Here is a 22,054-nt window from a genome sequence, read left to right as displayed (position 1 = left end):
CCTTGAACTCACAGAGATCCACCTGCCTCTGCCTCCCCAGTGCTGGGATTAAAGGTGAGTGCCACCACACCCAGCTTCATGCTGGTTTTGAGGTTGACATTTTGTTGAAATTATTTGTGTGTGTGTGTTTAAGAATATGTTACCGGGCGGTGGTGGTGCACACCTTCAATCCCAGCACTTGGGAGGCAGAGGCAGGCAGATTTCTGAGTTCGAGGCCAGCCAGGTCTACACAGTGAGTTCTAGGACAGCCAGGGCTACACAGAGAAACCCTGTCTTGAAAAAACCACTCCCCCCCAAAAAAAAGAGAATTATTTATATATATGAGTACACTATAGCTATCTTCAGACACACCAGAAGAGGGCATCAGACCCAATTACAGATGGTTGTGAGCCACCATGTGGTTGCTGGGAATTGAACTCAGGACTTCAGGAAGAGCAGTCAGTGCTCTTAACCACTGAGCCATCTCCAGTCCTATTTGTGTTCTTTTGGTGTCATTTTCTACCCTGGATATCTATGGAAAAGTCCAGTGCAGCGAGGGGTTAATCGGGGAGGAAAGCAATATGTACATTTAAGTTTATCTCTGGTCACATTCTGTGTGGCTCTAAGGGAAGGTTTTATTTAAATTTATTATTTTATGTGTTTGGGCATTTTGTCTGCATGTGTGTTTGTGTACCACATGTGTGCCTAGTCCCTGCAGAGGCCAGAAGAGGGTGTCATATCCTCTTGGACTGGCATTATAGACAGTTGTGAACTATCAACGTAGGTGTTGGGAAGTGAAGCCCCATCCTGTGGCAAAGCCGCCAGTGCTTGTTTGGTTGGTTTCAGGACAGGGTTTCTCTGTTTAGTCCTTGCTGTGCTGGAACTTGCTCTGTACACTGCCTGACCTCAGAGATCTGCCCGCCTCTGTCTCCCACGTGCTGAGATTAAGGGTGTCCACCACCATTGCCTGGCTTAGCAGTGCTTGTATCTGTCGAGCCATCTATCCCTCCAGCCACCCAGAGAGAATATTTTAAATATAAAAGTTCTGCTCTAGGGCTGGAGAGATGGCTCAGAGGTTAAGAGCACTGACTGCTCTTCCAAAGGTCCTGAGTTCAATTCCCAGCAACCACATGGTGGCTCACAACCATCTATAATGGGTTCCGATGCCCTCTTCTGGTGTATCTGAAGACAGTAACAGTACATTCACATATATAAAATAAATAAATCTTAAAAAAAATAGATAAAAAAAAAAAAGTTCTGCTCTAGGAGGCTGGATGTGGTGATGTCTGTCACTAACCCCGGCACTCCAGAGGCACAGGCAAGTGGATCTGAGTTTGAGGCCAGCCTTCAGACTGATTTCTGAGTTGTAGGCTGGTCAGAGCTATGTCCTGAGGCCCTGTCTGAATAAACTTTCACCCTAGGTTATATGGAATGGCTCAGTAGGGGACTTGCTGTTAAGCTGGAGGACCTGAGTTTGCTCCCTGGGACCCCACTTGATAAGAGAGAACTGACTACTGCAAGTTGTCTTCTGGTCTCCAAATGCGTGCTGTGGCACATGCCTACCAACACACCAAGAAACAATAAACAAGTGTAACTTTTACAAATTAAAAACCAGGCTAGAAACAAATTAGTTTTCCCTTTTATTTCTACACTTCCCACTGAGGAAAATCTCTCAGTTTTTTTATGGAGGTTATTTCGGCTATTGTGGCACCGAATTTGCTGCTGAAATGTTTCCCCGAGAATGAGCCCGGTGTGGTGGTGTGTGACTGTAATCACAGTCTATGGGAAGCTGAGGAGGAGGAGGAGGCCAGCCTGTGCTACAAAGATAAGGTTACTCCATCTCAACAAAGCCTTTCGTTTCTATGGAGTACACATGTACCCCTGGATTAATGGTGGTTCTCAGGCCCCGAGTGGCCACCTTATTTCCCAAGTAGCCCTCAGTAGTGTCTCAACCTTAGAAGTGAGCCACTCAGGGTTCACTCTCCTAGGCTCCACTAACTCTTCTCTGGGTAACCTGCTTTCTATAGCATCCAGCTATCAGCTGAGCTGGCCAGAGACCCAGTTAACCTAGCATGTTCTTCTTTTTTTATTTTTTTATTTGGTTTGGTTTTTTTGAGACAGGGTTTCTCTGTATAGCCCTGGCTGTCCTGGAACTCACTCTGTAGATCAGGCTAGCCTCGAACTCTTGAACTCAGGAATCCGCCTGCCTCTGTCTCCCAAGTGCTGGGATTAAAGGCGTGCGCCACCACCCGGCAACAAGTATCGCAGAGATGTGGAAAACCGAAAACTAAACCACCCAACATGGGGATCGAACCCACGACCCTGGGATTAAGAGTCCCATGCTCTACCGACTGAGCTAGCCAGGCAGCTGCGTGTTCTCCTTTATCTCCACTGTATCAGGTCTGTGGGAACACTGCGCGCTGCTGGTCTATCATAGGAGAGAACCCTTCCTTTAGTCCATCCCTGCCCTCTCCACTGAACAAAGCTCATACCAGCTCATGCCTGTGGCCCCGGCCATCCTGCCAAGTTCTATCATCTGTGGCACAGGTGCAGGGCCAGTCTCCCTGCAGAAGGAGCTGGGAGGTATACATCCTCACCTGGGGACCTCTGACAGCCGAAGGCTACGGTGAGTCACTTGGCTTCGGCTTCTCCGAGTCTTCTGCGGGCGGTGAGGCTGCCGTGGTTGGCGGCTCACACAGATCTCTAAATGATCCACACAAAGCGGGTACACCAAAAAGCTCATGCTGGCTTTGCATGGCATCTGGGCTCACCCTGACCGGCCAGTCTGTAGTTGCTTAGGAGGCAGTGGGGGAGGGGGACACTGGAGTGTGCTGTTCAGTGGTAGAGTGTTTACAAAGTGCTAAGTTTGATTCCTCCTCAAAAGAGTGACTTCAATTTGCTGAGCCCTTAGGAGGCTGCTAATCTGAGGGACAGCTCTGGCATAGCAGTCTTTAGGAGGGATCAGGAAGCCAAAAAGCAAGGCTTAGTGCATGCAGAGAGAGCCTGCTGCAGCCATGGGCTGTCTGCCCCACTTCTCACAGTAACCTTCATCCCAGCTACCAACATCAGGGTTACCAATAGGGTGTTTCCAGCAGGTTCCTAAGCGTTCTGATTGCTGATTACCTCATGGAAGAGGGGTGGGGCTTTTTGGGGAATGAAGAGCAGCAGAAAGTAGGTTTAGTGGTGTAAAAAAAATTTTCCACGGAAGATGACTTTGAAAATAGCATGAAATCCGCTTAACTCTGACTGTACCTCTGTGCTGAGCAGAGAGTGCTGGGGGCTCAGAAGGCAGCTAGGAATCTCAGCAGGAGATGTTCACTCAGAGAATAATCGCTTTCTGTCTGGGGTGCCCACTGGGGTCTCGGAGGGTGGCAAGGCCACATGCTGAGGTCCTCCACAGCGCCTCAACTGCAATTCCAGACATCAGCCCTTGGTACTGGGGTGGGGGCTGGGAGGAAGAAAAGCCAAGCTGTGGGAGTCATGAGGGAGATCCTGAAAGAAACCAGTGGTTTGGGTTCCCCTCCCCAGGCCAACCTGGCTCAGAGCTGGGCCCCTGTCTTCTGTGGCTTGTGAATGTTGGTAATTTCTAGGTTTCCTGATTTTGGCAGAAGTCAGAGTTGGGGACATGACTGACTTCATGACAAGTGCTGTGGGTTTGCACTGATCTTCAGAGCTCGGCTCCTTGAGGATAGGAAGGAGGCTGTCATCTGTGGGTTATAGGCTGCCTCATTCACTACGGCTATGGTTACTGTCTTAACTAGGGTTGTGTTGCTGGCAAGAGACACCATGCCCACAGCAACTCTTTTAAAGGAAAACACTTGACTGGGGCTGGCTTACAGTCCAGAAGTTTAGACCTTTGTCATCATGGTGAGAAGCATGGCAGCATGCAGGCAGACATGGTGCTGGAGATCTACATCTGGATCCACAAAGGAGCAGGAAGAGACAGAGTATCCTGGCTTGATCCTCTGCGACCTCAAAGACCACCCTGTGACGTACTTCCTCTAAGAAGGCCACACCTCCTCGTAGTGTTACAAAATAGGGGTTAGGGCACAAGTAGCACACTTGCTGGTGTGCTTTCTTAAAATGCACAAGGCTCTGGGTTTGATCTCCAGTTCTGAAGAAACTGGATGTGGTGGTGCTCTCCTACAGCTCAGGGACTCGGGGAGTAGGGAGGATTAGGAGTCCAAGGTCATCTAGGAGTTCAAGGTCATCTTCAGCTATACTGCAAATCTGAGGCCAGCCTAGGATATATGAGACCCTGTCTCAACAACAGGCCCAGTGAAATGGCTTTCCATACAGAGTCTTACTGTGTAGACCAGGCTGACCCCATTCTTACAGAGATTCACCTGCTTCTGCCAAATGCTGAGATTAAAGGCATGAGCCATCTGCACCTGCATTGTTAGCAACTGAAGTGGCTCAGCAGGTAAGGAAAGGCACTTGACTTACAAACCTGGTGACCTAGGTTTAATTCCCCAGAATCTACAAAAAGGTGGAGAGGAAGAATGGCCTCCACAAAGTTGTTATCTGACCACTACATTTATGCCCCCTATTAATTCATGAAAAATATGGGCTTGAGAGATGGCTCAGTGGTTAAGAGCACTGACTGCTTTTTCAGAGGACCAGGGTTCAATTCCTAGCACCCACATGGCAGCTCACAACTGTCTGTAACTCTAAGTCTGACACCCTCACACAGACATACATGCGGGCAAAAACATCAACACACATAAAATAAAAATAAATAAATTTTAAAAATATGTGAAAATAAGTTCCAGAAATAAAAATAAAAAGGGGCAACTGACTTGAAGTTTTGACAGAGCTAAGTGAGAAAGATGAGAGAAAGACCGTCTTCCACCACTAGTGCCAGGACTCATGGCTGGTGTGTAGGAAGGAGCAAGCCTCCAGCTGCTGTGGATTGGACTAGGTTTCCAGAGGCTTAGTGGGCGTTGGGGAAGGGAGGCTGGAGAGATGGCTACAGGGCTAAGAGCACTGGCTGCTCTTCCAGAGGACCTGGGTTTGATTCTCAGCACCCACAAAGCAGCTGTCAATCATCTGTCACTTTGGTTCCAGAGGTTCCAACATCCTCTTTTGGCCTCTGCCAGTACGCAAGTAACGCACAGACATGCACGACGACAAAACATCTATAATCATAAAATAAAAACTAAAAAGCAAACTGCAAAGGCTGGGGCTGTACTTCAGTGGTAGAGTGCTTGCCCAGTATTAAAAACAAAACTCATAAACAGTGTGCTGATTGGAGAAACTAAGGAAGGAAGGAACTGATAATGCAGGGGCTGCTGGGAAACCCCACGAGGGTGAGATTGCCATATAGCCATTTAGCTGCAGGACTTAGAGGCTCCACACCATTCAAAATGTTAGTTTTCTGAGTATCCATATTGGCCATGATGTGTTTATTTTATGTGTATGATTATTTCACGTGAGTGAATGTGCGCCATGTTTGTGGAAAAAGGAGGCACTAGATCCCCTGGAACTGGACTTACAGATGGTTGTAAGCACCAACTGGATGCTGAGAGTCTAACCTGGGTCCTCTTTGTTTGTTTGAGACAGAGTCTCTCTATTATGTAGCTGTGGCTGTCCTGGAACTTGCTATGTAGACTGGGCTGACCTTGAACTCAGAGACTTAAGTGCTGGTGGTATTAAAGGCCAGGTCCTTTTGCAGAGCAGCAAGTGCTCTTAACCACTGAACTATCTTTCTAGCCCTGGCCACGATGCATTCATACCATAGAAATTGGCAAACACCAGGCGGTGGTGGTGTACGCCTTTAATCCCAGCACTTGCGAGGCAGAGGCAGGCAGATTTTTGAGTTCGAGAGTTCAAGGCTAGCCTGGTCTATAGAGTGAGTTCCAGGACAGCCAGGGCTACACAGAGAAACCCTGTCTCGAAAAAAAACAAACCAAAAAAAAAAAAAAAAAAAAAAAAAGAAAAAGAAATTGGCAAACTATCAATCAGCCAGACGCAGGAGATTTCCCTTCATTTTGCCACAGTGACAGTTGTCTGTCAGTCTCTTCCAGGCAAAGCCATCTTACCTATTCAGACTTAACCCTGTCTTCAGTCACCCCATTACCACCACACCTCTCCACTGCTCCAATCTGCTTCTGAAGCAGGCACCTGTCCCTCTTGGGGTACAAGTCTCCAGGGAGCAGAGACATGTCTGACTTATCCTGCTGTGCTCCGAAGCCTGTATTGAACTGAGGAGCGGGAGGGTTTGGGACAGGAGTTCTGTCTCCTTCCAGCTCTGGGCAGGATCCCTATGTGAGCTGTCCTGCAGAGGCAGTGACCTGAAGCCCACTGCTGGGTATCTGCTCATCACAAAGCCAGACAAGAAGGAGACAGAGGAAGATGAGCAGGCGAAAGAAGGGGAAAGACCCTGTTGGTCTAGAACCTTTGGAGCAGATGAAAATGAATTAAACCTACTGGGGATTTGGAGATGGTGTTGTTACTAGATGTACAAAAAGGAAAAGAAAAAAGAAAAAAATTAGGCGAATGATTTATGATTTATACTCAGTTACATTTGAATTTCAGATAATTTTTATTTTATTTTATTTTATTTTATTTTATTTTATTTTTTTTTGGTTTTTCGAGACAGGGTTTCTCTGTGTAGCCCTGGTTGTCCTGGAACTCACTCTATAGACCAGGTTGGCCTCAAACTCAGAAATCTGCCTGCCTCTGCCTCGCAAGTGCTGGGATTAAAGGCGTGTGCCACCACTGCCTGGCTAATAATTTTTAGTTTTATTTTATTTTTATTTATTTATTTTTTTAGGTAAGGTTTTGCTATGTTGCCTTGGATAGGTTGGAACTGGCTATGTAGCCCAGGCTGGTTTTGAACCTACTATCTTGCCTCTGTCTCTTAAATGCTGAGATTATAGGTATGTACCACTGTGCCTAGTTGAAATAATATGTTTTTAAAATATTTATTTGTAAGCCAGGCCTGGTGGTACACGCCTGTGATGGTTTGTATATACTCCGCCCAGGGAGTGGCACTATTAAAAGGTGTGGTCTTGTTGGAGTAAGTGTATCACTCTGGGTGTGGGCTTTAAGACCCTCATCCTAGCTGCCTGGAAGCCAGTCTTCTCCTAGCAGCCTTCAGATGAAGATGTAGAACTCCCAGCTCCTTCTTCACTATGCCTGCCTGGATACTGTCATGTTCCTGCCTTGATGATAACAGACTGAACCTCTGAACCTATAAGCCAGCCCCAGTTAAATGTTGTCCTTATAAGAGTTGCCTTGGTCATGCTGTCTGTTCACAGCAGTAAAACCCTAAGACAATGTCTTTAGTTCCAACACTTGGGAGGCAAAAGCAGGCAGATCTCTGAGTTCCAGGGTAGCCTGGTCTACAGAGCAAGTTCTAGGATAGCCAGGGATACATAGAGAAACGTTGCCTTAAAAACAAACAAACACCCTAATAAATAAAATATTTATTTGTTATTTTATTTAATTTGATGTGTATGAATGTTTTTCCTGTCCCGTGCCTTCAGAGATCAGAGCAGGGAGTGAGACTCCCCCTGCCCCCGGAAATGGAGTCACAGAGAGGGATGAGTCAACAGGTGAGTGCTGGGAATCTCACCTAGGTCCTCCACAAGCACTGCTGTTTGTTTGTTTGCTTGTTTGTTTTGTTTTGTTTAAGACAGGGTTTCTCTGTGTAGGCTTGGCTATCCTTGCACTCACTCCATAGACCTGGCTGGCTTTGAACTCAGAGACTGTCTGCCTCTGGAGTGCTAGGTGTGTACCACCACTGCCTGGTTTAGAACAAGTGACCCTAACTACTGAGCCATCTTTCCAATTCCTGAAATAGTGTCTTTTTTAAAGGTTTGTTTTTATTTATATTTATGTATTTGGGGTTGGGGCATAGAGGCCAGGTATTGGATCCCCTGGAGCTGCAGGAGACCCATCTGACATTGGTGCTGGGAACCAAACTCAGGTCCTCTGGAAGAGTAGAAGATGGTCACCTTTGAACCATCTCTCTAGCCCTCTACCTTGTCTTTTGAGTCAGAGTCTTTCAACGAGCCTGGAGTTCATTGTTTCAGTCAGGCTGGCTGGTCAGGGAGTCTTCCAGATCTGCTTGGCCTTCATCTTCCCCTCCAGCACTGATGACAGATGTACGCCAACACACCTGACTGCTTACATGGGTCCTGGGGATCTAGATTCTGGCCCTGTGTTTGCATAGCAGGCATTTTACCAACTGAGCCACTCCCAGCCTGGGTGAGGCAACATTGTCATTCCATTACCATGAAAACACACACACACACACACACACACACACACACACACACACAGAGAGAGAGAGAGAGACAGAGAGAGAGAGAGAGACAGAGAGACAGAGAGACAGAGAGAGAGACAGAGAGACAGAGAGAGAGACAGAGAGAGAGAGGGGTGAATAGCTGAACAGTCATTCAGTGTTCACTCTTCAGTCTTTCTCCAAGTGGAGCTGAGGTTAGCCCACTTCGGGCACTGGGAGGAAGGCAGGGGACCTGTCTCCCGAAAGCTCCACATCCATCTTCATTGCCTGAGAGACACTGGGCACCTTAAGCTTGACTCTGTGCAGCTTTCCTAAGGATAGTTAGAGCAAGTGATGGGCTGCCTGCATCTCACCTGTGGACATAACCACCAGGATGCTTTCCACCTCGGCGTTGCCCAGGCCAACTGCACACCAATTAAAATCACAATCTGCCTGGTCTCATTAACATGTCCCGTGATTCCTGCCTTCTAAATATAGACTCTGTCCTTTCATTTCCTCCTCACATTAGACTGAGATATACTCCTAATATACAAGCTGGGTCCTTCTTCCCTCCCTCCTCCCTCCTTCCCTCCTTCCTCCTTGTTTTCCTTCTATAACTAGGCTTTCAAATATCTTGAATGATATGCATGCTAGGCAAGTACTCTGCCAATGAGCAGAGCTGTGCACACAGCTCCCCTCCCTTTAATTAAAAAAAAAAAAAGTATTTTAACTTTCTAGATTTATTTTTAAAGTATTTATTTATTATTTACAAGACTGCTCTATTTGCACACATGTATCCTCGCATGATAGAAGAGGGCATCAGATCCCATTACAGATGGTTGTGAGCCACCATGTGGTTGCTGGGAATTGAACTCAGGACCTCTGGAAGAGCAGTCAGTGCTCTTAACCACTGAGCCATCTCTCCAGCCCAAATTTATTTACTTTTTTTTGTGTGTATGGGTATCTGGCCTGCATGAATGTCTTTACATCCCATGGGTACAGTGATTTCAGAAGCCAGAAGAGGACGTCAGAACCTCAGGAACTGGAGTTACAGATGGTTGTGAGTTGTCACATGGGCACTGGGAACTGAACCCAGGTCCTCTGCCAGAGTAGCAAGTGTTCTTAACAGCTGGGCCATCTCTCCAGCCCCTAATTTTTCTTTTTAATTACTTGTAAGTGTGTGGGTGTGTGTATAACCACTGAGACATCCTCCCCTCAATGTCTTTTTTTTTTTTTTTAAAGTTTTGTTTTATTTATATGAGCACACTGTAGCTGTCTTCAGACACACCAGAAGAGGGCGTCAGATCTCATTACAGATGGTTGTGAGCCACCATGTGGTTGCTGGGAATTGAACTCAGGACCTCTGGAAGAGCAGTCAGTGCTCTTAACCCCTGAGCCATCTCTCCAGCCCCCCCTCAATGTCTTTAAACTTTATTATTGTATTATTTTATATGTAAGTGTATTTTGCCTTCATGTATGTCTGTGTGCCAATAGAGGGTGCTGGCTCTTTTGGAACTGGAGGTGATCGTGAGCTGCCTTGTCCCAGGCCTCTGGAAGAACAGTCAGTTCTCTTAACCACTGAGCCATGTCTTCTGCCTCCTGTGGAATTATTGCCAGAGATTTATGTTCTCAATGTAATCCTGAGAAAACACCAGACAAGCTGGACATGGGTGGCACACGCCTTTAATCCCAGCATTCCAGAGGCAGAGGCAGGCAGACCTCTGTGAGTTCGAGGCCAGCTGGAGCTAGGTACACAGGGGAAAAATCTGTCTTGAAATAACAAAACAAAACAGAAAACAAACAAAACAAAAATAAAAGAAAATATCAGACAAGCTCAAACTGAGAGACTTTATGAGTTGTAACTGACCAGTATTATTCACAAGTAGTCTCAGCTCTTGGAAAGCAGAGACATAGGCAAATCTCCTAATATTTGTGGCCAGCCTGGTCTCCATACTGAGACTTTGTCTCAGAGGAAAACAAAACAAAGCCAAAATGTCAAGGTCATGTAAAACTAAACTGAGAAACTGTCACAGATTAAAGGGGACCACGTGAGAAACATGAGAGCGTGGTGTGATCCGAACCCTGGATTCAATGCAAGCTGGAAAAAGACAGAGAGAGACGCAAAGTATTGTGGGTAAGTCCACAGTCTAGTTAATAGGACTGTGCTTTTATTTTCCTGTTATGATTATTTTTACCACACTTCAATGAGTTGTTAACATCAGGGGAAATTAGGTACAGGGCATATGGGAATTCTGTGTACTATTTTTTTTTTTTTTGTAGGCTTAAAAAGTACTTAAAAACAAAAAGCTAAAAAGGAAACACGGTGGGGGGTGCGGGGGACGACTGGAGAGATGGAACAGTGAATAAGAGCAAGTACTGCTCTTGCAGAGGACCTGAGTCTGGTTCCCAGCATCCACCTGTAACTTCAGTTCTAGAGCCTCTGACACGCTCTTCCGCTCTCCAAGGGCACCGGACACACACCTGGTACACATGCATGCACTTATACACATAAAATAAAAATAAGTAAATCCTTTAAAAAGGAAAAGAAACATTTTAGGCTTGAGGATGTGGATTAGTGGTGCAGTGCTTGCCAAGAATGCTAAGGGCCTGGATACAGACCTCAGCATGGGAAAATAAGTGTGAGATTATAAATCTCTTCACAGTGCTGATGGCGACTTGGGAGATGTAGGCTGGAAGATCATGAAGTAAGGCCAGCCTGCGCTACATAGTGAATCAGAGACCAGCCTGTGCTACATGACATCCTTTCTCTTTTATTTATTTATTTATTTATTTATTTATTTATTTATTTATTTTTTGGTTTTTTTTGAGACAGGGTTTCTCTGTATAGCCCTGGCTGTCCTGGAACTCACTCTGTAGACCAGGCTAACCTGGAACTCTCGAACTCAGAGATCCGCCTGCCTCTGCCTCCCAAGTGCTGGGTTAAAGGCGTGCACCACCACCGCCCGGCCATGACATCCTTTCTTAAGATCAAAAACCAAACTAAAACAAATGAAGAATCTACTTTCCCCCGTAAATGCTTTTGCTCAGGTATTTGATCACGACGGAGAATAAAACCCCAAACTGACACAAAGATCAATATACCGGTGTAATTGTGTTTCTGTATCGCGGCAGTGAACACCGAGGAGTAAATTGAAAAAGCCAGTTCCAGTAACAGAGCACTCAGACACTGCCTGGAAGTAAAAGTAGGCAGGGAGTTAAGCATTTGCCCACTGAAAATGGCAGAAAGATGGTGAAAGGGGAGTGGACCCAGTGTGGTGCTGCAGACCTGGAGCCCTGGCACTCATGGGAGGGAGGCAGGGTCAGGAGTTCATAGTGAGTTAAAGGTCACTGGACCAAATAAGATGGTCTGAAAAAAAAAAAAAAGAGGGCCAGAGACGGGACTGAATGGAGAAGAGCACTTGTTGCCTTTCCAGAGGCTGAGAATTAGGCTCCAAGCACCCAGGTGTTGTGGCTCACAATTGACTGTAGCTCCTGGTGTCCTGACACCTTCTGGCCTCTGCAGGTACTGGAACACGTGTGCTCGCGCGCACGCGCTCACGCGCGCACACACTTTTTTTAAAAAGTTAAACAAAGCCGGCTAGAGAGATGGCTCAGTGGTTAAGAGCACTGACTGTTCTTCCAGAGGTCCTGAGTTCAATTCCCAGCAACCACATGATGTTTCACAACCATCTGTAATGGGATCCGATTGTCTGAAGACAGTGACAGGATATTCACATATATGAAATAAATAAATCTTTAAAAAAAAAAGTTAAGCAAAAACCCAAATGCATACATTAGAAAGCTTACTATCACTGGGCGGTGGTGGCGCACGTCTTTAGTCCCAGCACTTGGGAGGCAGAAGCAGGCGGATTTCTGAGTTTGAGGCTAGCCTGGTCTACAGAGTGAGTTCCAGGATAGCCAGGGCTTCACAGAGAAACCCTGTCTCGAAAAACCAAAATAAATAAATAAATAAATAAATAAACATTTAAATAAAAAGAGATTCCAAAAATAAAGCACAAATACCTCTGGCTAGTAGATTTTTTTGACCAGGGTCCTTCTGGTGTGTCTGAAGACAGCTACAGTGTATTCATATATAATAAATAAATAAATCTTAAAAAAAAATCTCAGATTATAAAACTGTAGCCGTAGATAAGGGAATGGAGTCTCAGGTCACTAAAAGAGTGAGTGAGAAACGAAAAAAAACTAGACCTATTGCATTTTATAAAAACCAAAACAAACAATAACAAAAACAATGGAAAAAATAGCATCTGCCTGTAAACCTAACAAACAGGAGAGGATCAGAAGTTCAAGGTCAGCCTCAACTTCATAGAAACTCTGAAGTCAGCCGGGCCTACGAGAGACTTTGTGTTTCCTAAACTAAATTCAAAACAGAAAGCGGAAGCACTTGTATGTGTCAAGTGACATTTAAAACCTGCAGAAGAGACAAAATCCAAAGCTGAGGTTGAATATTTGCAAATTATATATCTGAAAAGAGTTTAATATCTGCAACATATAACAATTTTTTAAGCTAAAAGAAGAGACAAACAACTGATTACAAGTTGGGGATTTGAATAGACACACACAGATCCTGAGAAACAGAAGCTCCCTAGGCATCTTCCCTAACTAGCTGCTACTTGACACAGCCAGGGCTACACTTAACCTCAGATACACAGACTGTGATAGTGTATAGCATTTACCTTAGAAGTCTGTGTCAAGTGGAAGACATAAATACAATAAAAGAGTCCCAGTAATTAATTAGTAAATATTAATTAATATTACATAATAAATAAATTGATATTAAATAATAAAGATTAATTAAGATTTCCAGGGATGTGGCTTCTCAATGGTGAAGAGGAAGGATTTCTCTGAGGAAAGGGTATCCTAGGTTTAAAAATGCACAGAATACAGAGAACATGGAAAACATGGGCGAGGTGGGCAGGGAATGAGGTCAGGCAAGGTAAGGAGTTTAGGCCCCGTTCATGGGCCGTAGTAGATCGTGGCTGCAGGTTTTGTAACCTAGTGTGTCTCTCAAGGCTGTGAGCTTGCCTGAAGGCATGTATAAAATCACGTGGGCAGAGTTGAGCATGGTGGTCTACCTCCGGAATCGCAGCACTGGAAAGTAGAGTCATCAGAATCAAGAGTTCAAGCTTAGCCTTGGCCACATAGTGAGTCTGAGGTGAGCCTGTCTCAAAAAAAGGAAATTGAAATAGAAATCATTACCTCTTGTTGCTTTCTCCCACACTTCTGGGTTCTGTTCACCTGGTATAGTGCTAGCTGCAGGTCGTGCGTGTGAGAGCGTGCCTGCGTGCATGCCTGCGTGCATGTGTATTTCCTAGCTAGCTATTTCGTCCCTCCACAGTCACACCTTGCCCACCCAGGGCCTTTGACCCTAGCAGCTCTTCCCCCTTGGGCCTCTGTCAGTGTCTGGAATCAGCTTGCTTTCCTGACTGGCAGTCACACCTACTGCCTCTCCCTCCACCGGCTGAGATCTCCTTCACCCTTCCCATGAAGCAGCTTTCAAATGTCATTGATGAGTGATGAGAAATGTCCCAGGTGCCAAATCTGAGTTCACCTCAGGGCACCTCCTTCTCCTCTTCCTTCTCATCTTATGCAAAACGCCCCCTCTCAGACACTCCCCCTCCCACTCCCACATCCGGGATCTCCGGCTTTACCCCTCTGCTCTGTTGTCTTTCTGACTTTGGCGTATGTTAAAAAACAGCCAGTGTAGCTGGGATAAGGTCTCATGAAATAGCGACAATCCTCCAGTCTCAGCCTCCCACGTGCTGGGATTGCAGGTAAACGCACCAGCATGACCGAGTCTTCTTAATGGTTTTCAGCTGGTGCCTGATTGATGTAAACACACTTATTGCTTTTCCTGTGTTGATCTTGTATCCTGCGGTTTTTTTTTTTATTTTTTTTATTTTATTTTATTTTATTTTTTTTGCTGAGTTCATTTATCAGTTCGAACAGCTTGCTGGTATCCTTCTGTTTTTTTCTATATGTATAAAACCATGTCATTCTGCAAAGAGCAGTAGTTTGACTCCTTTTCCTGACCTTCCAGGAAGTGTAGCAGTGGCTTTTTTTTTTTTTTTTTTTTTAATCTAAGAGAAGTGGGAAACCTTTGAAGGCTTCACCAAGGGAAAGCTGACTCTCTTGTATTTTCCTTAGGAAAAATTCTTTTAGTGTCTCACTGGTGAAGAACTGACGTTCTTCCAGGGGAACAGAGTTCAATTCTCAGCACCCACATGGCAGCTCACAACTGCCTGTAACTCCAGTTCCAGAGGATCTGACTTGCTCATACAAACGTACATGCAGGCAAAACACCAATGCATGTGAAATACAAATAAATAAATAATTAAAAAAAAAAAGAGTTCAAAGTTAGCCCGCGGCTAGAGGGACAGAGAAAAGACTGGACAGATTTATCATAGCATTGGAGGAGTTGTTTGGTTTTGGTTTAATTTTTTTGAACTTTGTAGACCAGGCTGGCCTTGAACTCAGAGATCCCACTGCCTCTGCCTCCAGAGTGCTGGGATTAAAGTTGTGAACCACCACCGTCACCCAGTTGCATCAGAGTTTTTGTTGTTTGTTTTTTTCCACATAGCAAATGATCACTTACCACTTGTCCTAGGCTCTTAATCTTTTTGGTTTTTGGTAAAAAGTCAGGTATGGTGACCCAGGTCTACAGTTCTAGCACCTCTGAGTTAGAAACAGGAGGATCCTGAGTTTAGAGTTACCCTTGACTACACAGTGAGTTCCAGGCTAGCCTCAAAAATCAGACAACAAAAAAGTTAAAAACCGCAAGAGGGGCCAGGGAGAGGGCTGAACTGGTAAAGTGCTTGTTTTTCAAATGTCGGGAGGACCTGAGTTCCATTCCTGCTGTGCACGTAAAAGCCAGGTGTATCAGCACACCTGCTTGTAACCCCTGCTCTGGGAGGCTGAGACCATAAGGTCCCTGGGCTTCATTGGGAGCCAGTGTAGTCAAACTGTCAAGCTCTAGGTTCAGTGAGAGACCCTGTCTTAGGAAATAAGCCAAGGGATGGAGAGATGGCTCAGCGGTTAGGAACACTGGGTGCTCTTCCAGAGGTCTTGAGTTCAATTCCCAGCAACCACATGGTGGCTCACAACGGTCTAATGAGATCTGATGCTCTCTCTTCTGGTGTGTCTGAAGAGAATGACAGTGTACTCACATACATAAAATTAAACAAAAAATCTTTTTCTGGTCTATGTGCAAGTTCACATCCTTACTCACACACATACACAAACACCACACAAGTTTTACAATCTTGGTTTTTTCTTTCTTTCTTTCTTTTTTTTTTTTTTAGATACTGGGAATTGAGCCAGCCTTATTTGAACCAAGTACTCTCCTGTTGAGCTGTATCCCTGGCCCCTTTAATGCTTTTTATTTTGAGAAATGCCTAAGTTGGCCAGGCTAGCTTTGAACTTCCCATCTTGCCTCTACCTCCTGAATAGCTGGGATTCTGGGCCTGTGCCACCAAGCCCAGTGCTTTCTTGATCTTAGCCATGTAAACAGACACTTTTCTTAAAAAAAAAAAAAGAAAAGAAAAGAAAAGAAAAAGAAAAAGAAATTCATTGCCAGACAGTGGTGGTTCACACCTTTAAAAAAGGCAGAGATAGCCGGGCAGTGGTGGCACACGCCTTTAATCCCAACACTTGGGAGGCAGAGGCAGGCAGATTTCTGAGTTCGAGAGTTCAAAGCTAGCCTGGTCTACAGAGTGAGTTCCAGGACAGCCAGGGATATACAGAGAAACCCTGTCTCGAAAAAAACCAAAAAAAAACAAAACAAAAAAAAAAACAAAAAAAAAAAACAAAAAAAAAACCAATAAATAAATAAAATAAAAAAGGCAGAGACAGGCAGATCTTTGAGTTTGAGGCCAATCTGGTCGAGAGAGAGAGAGAGAGAGAGAGAGAGAGAGAGAGAGAGAGAGACTGTGTGTGTGTGTGTTAGTTCCAGGGCTATACACAGAAACCCTGTCCTGAAATAAAATTATTTATGTGTATGTACAAGTGTGTGGGTACCTGTATACGCCAGAAGAGCCCCTAGAGCTAGAATTGTAGCCTGTGTGAGCCGCCTGGACTGAGCTCTGGTCTTCTGGACTGAGTAGCAAGTGCTCTTTTTATGAGTACATTGTAGCTGTCTTCAGACACACCAGAAGAGGGCATTTCATTACAGATGGTTGTGAACCACCATGTGGTTGCTGGGAATTGAGCTCAGAACCTCTGGAAGAGCACCCAGTGTTCCTAACCGCTGAGCCATCTCTCCATCCATGACTTATCCTTTTCTCTCTCTCTTTCTGTCTCTCTTGAGACAGGGTTTCTCAATGTAGTCCTGGCTGCCCTGGAGCTCACCCTGTAGACCAAGCTGGTCTTGAACTCAACAGAGGTGCTGTTTGCCTCTGGCTCCCAAGTGCTGGGATTAAAGGTGTGCACCACCACACCCAGATTTATTTTATTTATTTATTTATTTATTTTGATTTTTGAAGACAGGGTTTCTCTATGTACTCTGACTGTCCTGGAACTCTCTCTGTAGATAAGGTAGGCCACAAACTCACAGAGATCCACCTGCCTCTGCCCCCAAGTGCTGGGAGCAAAGGCATGTGCCACCACCACTCAACTACCATCCAGGTTTGAAGCTCAGTAATATTAAATACATTCCTGTTGCTATACCACTGATTTGCACAACTTTTCATCTTGCAGGCTGAGCAGTCTCCATTAAGTGTAAGCTCCCTGCCCTGTCTCCCCTCTGCTTCCAACAGCAGCCAGTCAGTTCACATTCTGTCTCCATGGGGCTGAGCACCCAGAAACCTCACAGAAGAAAACATACAGCGTTGGTCCTTCTCTGATGCCCTGTTTCCCTAGCACAACATCCTTGAGAGTCGTCCATGTTGTAGCATGTGGCAGGACGAGTAGGGCGCTTTTCGCAGTCTTCTGAGTGGATGGAGAAGAATAGCATCAAAGAGCTTGGGGAAGGTCAAATCAGAATGAGTGCAGGGAGGTTAGGCATGGCTTGGCCGGAGTAAGCTCCTGCTGTTGGCCTTGGTTCCAGATGATGGACAGGCTGGTGGTACCCATACTTGTAGACGGCTTTGGAGAACGGGATCCAGAATGACCCGGGGCGGAGCTGTGAGGAGAAGCTAACTTTATCCCCAGATCATCCAGGGGACCAAAGAGACCAGTTCTTTTGTCCCTGTTTTGTGTTCTGCAGGGTGCAGACTTCACAGCGCCAGGGGTGGTCTTTGTGGCATCCTAGATGAAAGGCTGGAGGAGCGGCAGATACACCGGGCTGGGCACTCCAGGGGTCCACATTCTTGTCTCTGGTTTCTTCGCCCTCCCTCCCAGAGACCGGAAAGACTTTCCCTTCTAGAAGTCCCCCTACCCTACGTCACATAGATGTAGAAAGAGCCTAACTCTGATGGTTCACAGGGTGAGTGAGAATATGAGCAGGCTGGAGCTAGACCCGAGGCTGAGCACGGAGACAAGTCCCACCTCAGAAGAGACATGCCGCATGCTAACGGGCCATCTCAGTATCAACAGGTGTGGTGGTGGCTCACAACCGAGGCTTGGATCAAGGGAAGGGTGAATTGTCAGAAAGCGCTGCACCAAAGAGGTTTTTCCATCGTATCTAGGAAGAATGGGGACAGATAAGGCGATTCCAGGCTCAGGGAGAGACTGAGCAAAAAAGGTGAGAACCAGGCAGCGGTCTTCAGTTGGCTTCCAGTGAAACCTGCCCAAGAATCAGCCGGAATCTGGGCAGCCAGAGATTAGTGTCTCTGGCTGTGGAACGGTTGGGTGGGAGTGGCTGGAAGCCATTTAGGGAAATGTCTGCTGGGGGAGGGGTGGCTTTTTTTTTTTTTGGCTTTGTTTGTTTGAGGTAAGATCTCCTTTAGCTTAGACTGACCGCAAACTTGATAGTTACGTATGTAGCCAAGGATAATCTTAAACTTTGAGTGCTGGGACTACAGGCATGTGCTCACTTACGCGGTTCATGTGCTGGGGTTGGAGGCTCCCTCGTGTTACACAAGCACTCTGCCAACTGAGCTTCACCCCAGTCCCTAAAGAAAAAAAAAAGTTAAGAAATTTCGTACAGCATTTACTAAACTTTTTTTTCCCTTTATCTTATTTTATTTTGATGCAGATTCTCTGTTTGCCACTCAAATTGCCTTGGAGGTCATGTATAGACAGCCTGGCCTCTAACTTGTGGCAACCCTCTTGTTTTAGCCTCTGGGGTGCAGGGATTACGGGTGAGCATCCAGCATAGCGCTTGGAGCTCCTGAAGGAGCTATATAGAGGCATCATTAATGTACTACACACAACCATTCTTGCGCCCACAAACACACCAGGTCCCCCAGCTTTGCAGATGGGAAAACACTGAGGAACAGCTTGCCCAAAGGGGATGTGACTTGAACCGGGGTTTTTGTCTCCAAGAAGCTGTGATCTCAGGCTGCCATCATTCTGCATATCTGAGTAGAAGTCTCTAGAAAGTGGCTTCAGACAGGATGTAAGCAGTGGGTGATGGCAGTCATATGCTCCTAGGGCCTGTGTTTCCATTTACTATGATACAGGCTTTGGTAGCCTCAATCTCCCTGTCTGTAAGATGGGGAAAGGAACAGCCCCCTCTGTGGGAGAGTTTGTTAGAAGGCCCTTTCCGTACTCAAGTCACCCTCTCAATCAATGTACCTGGCCACTTCACTGTGATGCAAATGAGCCCACTGCACCTTGTCTTCTGGGATGTTTCTGGGGAGACCTGCTCTCTTGGACTTTCCTTGCAGAGCTAGAACTGGCTCTGAAGCCAGCCGTGCCTTTCAGAGAGGGGGTGGGGTTAGTTCAAGGGACCGAGGCTGGGACGTTGGCAATTTAAATGAGCCGCATGAACACCTTTTATTTTTGTTCAGAACATCTGAGTCTCCCTGTGGGGACTCCTCTGCCCAGAGTGGTTCCTCTCCTTGTGCAAGAGAAGATGTGAGAACCCCTGGGGACAGGATGAAGCAAGGTTGTCACCCTCTCACCCACTCTGGGCCTTGCCACCAAAAATAGCAAAAGCCAGGTTGTCGGCCCTACAGAGGGATGACTGGGGAAGCCTTTGAACCAGGAGATACCTGGGGGCTAGGGCTGAGTCTGTTAATGTTCAGGAAGGTGGCAGCAGGTGGTCTGGGTTTTCTTTGCCTCCAGGAAGACTAATATCACCAGCCCAGATCAGCAGCACCAGGGCTTGGGTAGTGAGGCCAAGAGGTTAGCTCATAACCTGCTGGGTAACTCATCCTTTCTGGGTTTCCATTGTTCCTTCTCAGCGTCCCTGGATTCATGTCTTGAAAGACTTGGGTACTGTCTTGTTGCAGTTCTTCTCTGGAGTGGGACTCAGGCCTGGCCAGTCTGTGACCTGGGCTGAGATCGTTAAAAAGCAGCAAGAATATTTGGCATGTGAAGATGGTGGGTTTCTTACAGCTCCATCCTGAGGGGAGCTGCTTTAGAGAGGGGAGAGGCTGAATACAGACAGACCAATGGCCAGGGACAGATAGATATTTAACCATCAGGGCAGCCCAGGCTTAGAGCTATATAGACATTTGGGTAAGGGAGCTAGTTCTGCTAATTCTGTTTTTGTTTGTTTTGTTTCTGTTTGTTATTTTGTTTTATTATTTAAAAATTATTATTATTACTTTACATATCTGCTGTACATCCTGCTCACTGCCCCGCTCTGGGCCACACCTCCTACAATCTTTCCCCCGCCCCCCTCTTCTATGTTCTAGGATAAGAGGAGATTTGGAGTCCTGGGCCCGTGGCCAGGGCAACAGAAAGGGGAGTATTTTGAAGGAAAGAGCCTACTTATTAACTGGTATGAAATTATGTCACCATTTTGACAATCTGTGTGACTATATGAAGACTTGGTGTCCCATTGGCCTGCTTATGGGGAGGGCAGGTCAGAGAAGGCTGCTGGGCCCTGGGAACTGGTTTCTAGCCATCAGAAAAATGCCTTTTCTTAGAACAGAGACCTGTTGTTGTCCTTACTTGGCCAGTCTCCCCACCCTCTTGCCTGCCCTGGGGCAGTGGGGGAATGGCTTTCTCACCAGGACAGCCCCAACGCCTTTCCACATAGCACCCTTGGCTCTGTGGCTTACTGAGGGCAGGAGCTTGCTTAGCAGCTGCCAACTTCAGGCTGGGTGGCCTCAGCCTGGCTTCCCTTCCCCAGCACGACTGTCCCCCTCCACCAGATACCTCATACATTAAGCAAGGACTTCTCTTGTCTTCATTTCAGAAAACAAACCTTATCATGGAATTGGAAGGTTGAGGATAAGTTGGGGCAGGTGCGACATAAAGTGGACCCTGAACTCATGATGTGTCTGATGGTGGTGGTGGGGCTGCCCTGCTAGCCGCCCTGACTTCCCTGTGCAGCAATTTCAGTTTCTATTTTAAACAGTTTGGGTTGGTTGCTTCCCTGCCTTCCTGCTGGGTGTTTATAGTGAGGAAAATAATTGGTAATATTTGCACAGATGTGCTGGCACCGAAGCTCATCACAGGAACCTTTACCCAGGGGACTGCCCCAGCCCCAGCCCCCAGTCTCTCTGCCAGTCAGAGGAACCAGCCGACAGCCCTGGGCCTCGGGCAGGAGGCACAAGCAGAGCTGGGGAGCAGGAGGACTGAAGTGCCCCAGGCATGCCAGAGGCAGGTCTCCTCCAGGGTGGGGGAGTGTGGCTGCCTGTGCTCCAAGGACTCCAGGTCAAGCCCAGGCTCCACAGAACAGGCCTGCCCTAGCAGGGGGAAGCCTCCAGAGCCGTTTCTCATCCCATCATCTCTGGTAGACCCTGAATTTGTATCTGAGGGTAGGGACGGAAGGGAGAAGGCTGTGTGGAGGATGGGGTGGGGCGGGGAGAGGAACCAATAGACTAGGGATGAAAATAGTAAATCAAACTAGCAAGGGTGGTATGTGTCTATATGAAGCAGCCTGAAAGACAGAGCGAGACTCCATCTTAAGACAGAAGGGGCCGGGCGGTGGTGGCGCACGCCTTTAATCCCAGCACTTGGGAGGCAGAGGCAGGCGGATTTCTGAGTTCGAGGCCAGCCTGGTCTACAGAGTGAGTTCCAGGACAGCCCGGGCTATACAGAGAAACCCTGTCTCGAAAAAAAAAAAAAAAAAGACAGAAGGGAAGAGAGCTGGGTGGTGATGGTGCTTGCCTTTAAGTCTTTAATCCCAGCGCCGGAGGCAGAGGCCAGCCTGGTCTACAGAGTAACAGCCAGGGTCTTGAAAACCCAAAAAAAGGGAGGGGGCAGAGAAAAGAAAAGAAAGGGAAAGAAGGGAAGAGAGAAAGGAAAGAAGGAAACGAGGGAATGGAGGACACCGGAAGTTTCCTTCTTCTCAAAGCCTACAGGCATACTGAAAAACTGGGAAGGGAGTGGGTGTTGCTGGGCTATACTGAGCCAGCCTGCTTAGTTAGGCCTGGGGTCTTGAGCCAGCCTACAGAAGGAATGGTGGGCAGATCTGAGTGAGAGTCCTCAACACCCTTCTTGGTCTCTTGAGCATTTGCGTGCCTCATGCAGTCTGCCTGGTGCACAGCTGTTTGTAGGAATGTGTGTGCAAATGTGTGCAAACACATACTTATATGAATGTGCATGTGTGTATGTGTTCCGGTTTGGGTTTCCTCGAAGCTAACCCTGAGAAACATCCAATGGGGGCCATTTCAGGCAGTGCAGGAGAGCGATGGGAAAGAAAGGCAGGCAGCGAGGGTCAGGCTACCAATGAACTGCTTCAGTGAAAGGTGGAAAGGGTCCTACTGGGGACCCCTGGGAACTAGGGGCACTATATCTAGTCTCTCATCCAAGGGGCAAGACATCAAA

General features: G+C 46.7%; 1 non-coding gene across 1 annotated transcript; it reads right to left on the bottom strand.

Annotated features, from left to right (window-relative positions):
* Positions 1-2,272: 2,272 nt before the first annotated feature.
* Positions 2,273-2,345, bottom strand: Trnak-cuu. The gene has a single exon. It is a non-coding gene; the product is annotated as a tRNA-Lys (tRNA).
* Positions 2,346-22,054: the final 19,709 nt, after the last annotated feature.

The sequence above is a fragment of the Grammomys surdaster genome, unplaced genomic scaffold (assembly GCF_004785775.1).
Source record: "Grammomys surdaster isolate TR1022 unplaced genomic scaffold, NIH_TR_1.0 210, whole genome shotgun sequence".
NCBI classification, from domain to species: domain Eukaryota; kingdom Metazoa; phylum Chordata; class Mammalia; order Rodentia; family Muridae; genus Grammomys; species Grammomys surdaster.
This window is presented reverse-complemented; position numbering and strand designations above follow the sequence as displayed.